Source organism: Silene latifolia, chromosome Y, assembly GCF_048544455.1.
Source record: "Silene latifolia isolate original U9 population chromosome Y, ASM4854445v1, whole genome shotgun sequence".
Classification (NCBI taxonomy): Eukaryota; Viridiplantae; Streptophyta; class Magnoliopsida; order Caryophyllales; family Caryophyllaceae; genus Silene; species Silene latifolia.
In genome coordinates, this window is record NC_133538.1 from 107574805 (window position 1) to 107576872 (window position 2068).

The 2068-nt window shown below is 46.1% G+C and overlaps 1 non-coding gene across 1 annotated transcript; it reads left to right on the plus strand.

Moving 5' to 3' along the window:
- Window positions 1-1663: 1663 nt before the first annotated feature.
- On the plus strand, window positions 1664-1769 carry LOC141636740 (small nucleolar RNA R71). Its single transcript, XR_012541328.1, has one exon. It is a non-coding gene; the product is annotated as a small nucleolar RNA R71 (small nucleolar RNA).
- The last annotated feature ends 299 nt before the right edge of the window (window positions 1770-2068 follow it).

Here is a 2068-nt window from a genome sequence, read left to right on the forward strand (position 1 = left end):
GTCAGCCATCTGTACTGTCATGTCTGTTACTGCGAACCTAGTCAATTTTAGCTTCCTAGAAAGACTCAAGGGCATTACACTTATACTAGCTCCTAAGTCACATAATGCCTTCTCAATAGAGAAGGTACCTATATTGCAAGGAACAGAAAAACTACCCGATTCTTCTAGTTTGTGAGGTGCAGTGTGGGACAAATAAGAGCATGACTCTTTGGTTAATGCGACAGTATGCACATTTTCAAGTGACTTTTTCTTAGACAAGAGTTGTTTCATGAATTTAGTGTAAGCAGGCACTTGATTAACTAACTCAAGGAAAGGCACTTGTACATTCAAGCTACGAATAACTTTTTCAAATTTATTGAAAGATACATGTTCCTTCGTCGACACTAGTCTTTCCGGATATCGGGCTGTAAGAAGTAGCTTAGCCCTCTCCTCTAAATCGCGCATGCCGGTATCCGTGGACTTAGGCTGAAAGTCCACTAATTTCTCCTTGTTGAAGCTTGAACCCTCTTCAGACCGTCTCAAATGTGAACCATTGATCGACATCGGATCGTACTTCGGAGCCAGGACTGACCCATCAGCACTCGGGTCTTTCCCCAATATTTTCGGGACTGTCGTACCCCGAAACAAATGATCCCTCAAGTTGTCGGGCATCGGAGGACGAAAAATCTCACTATCAGCAGCGATCTCAGTTGATCGACCAGTGATGTCAGTCGATCGACTGAGTGGAACAGGACCAGAAGCTTTTGTAACTCGCACTTCAGTCGATCGACCGGGTATGTCAGTCAATCGACTGATATACCTGGTAGACGCCTTTTTCTTTTCTTTGCTCGTTCCAGCTTTGTTTTGACTCGGTTTCGCCTCATCTTTTGCAGCATCATCCTCGACCATAGTAGGCCCTTCCAGGGTGGACCCACTCCTCAACGTGATGGCATTAAGGGTCTCCTTTTGGTCGGTTTGGGTCAGTAAGTTTCCCGGAGCTCGAGTGGTATTCTTGCTAGCCAATTGAGCAATTTGTCTTTCTAGCATCTTCATCCCGGCCTCTCTAGCTTGGGACTCCTTCAGCAATAAGTTCTTCAACTCGGTGAACTCTGAATTTTGGGATTGTTGTCTTTCTTTGAGAGGAACATACGGAGGCTTTTGATATGGCTGCTTATGTGGAGGCACATAGGCTTGCTGCTGCTGCTGTTGTGGAGGTTGAGTCGGATTCAGGACATTCTGGCTACTCCACCTCAAGTTGGGGTGGACATTCGGCTCATAGTACGTGTTTGTCTGCCTATAATGTTGAAAGGCAGCGCAAGACTCAAAGGGGACAGAACAATTTTCTGAGACATGCCCCTCAGCTCCACATCTTCTACAAACGAAAGGACCGTCTCAAACAGCATTAACATGGTACATCCCTCCTTTAGAAGCTCCTCCCAACTCATATTTGTCCAACCTTGCAGTGAGAGCTTATAGTGCGGCAACCGAGGAAGATTCAGCAGCTCTCCTTTGATTGCCTCTGGAATTCCCATATTCAGCTTTATGGGTGGCTAAGTCATCAATGATCTTCCACCCCTTAGTCTCTCCCATATTCTCAAAGAAATCGGCCATTGGTCATGATCCAAAATAGCCCTCTCGATCGTCATAAGCCCATTATAGAACGATGCAAAGACTCCATTTTTCGAACCCATGGTGCGGTATGGTTCGCACCGGTTTCTTGAAACGGACCCATGCTTCATGAAAGTTCTCATCAGCCCCCGTTTAAAGCTCGTGATCTGAGCTCTAATGGCATTTGTCTTCGAGGCAGAGAAGTATTTCTTGTAGAATGCCAAGGTCAATGAATTCCAGTCGGTGATCCCATGAGCGCTCGATCCGGATCTCTATACCACTCCTTGCAGCAACACGAAGGAGAAAATGAACATGGTCTCCTTGATCCGGTCTTGGGTCACACCGGTCGGCGGGGGTATAGAGCAACAATAATCAATAAAAATATCCATATGCTTGGCTGCATTTTCATTTGCGACTCCCGAACGGTTTCTCTCAACCAGGTTAATATAGGAAGGCTTCGGCTCGAATTTTCTCGCCTCCC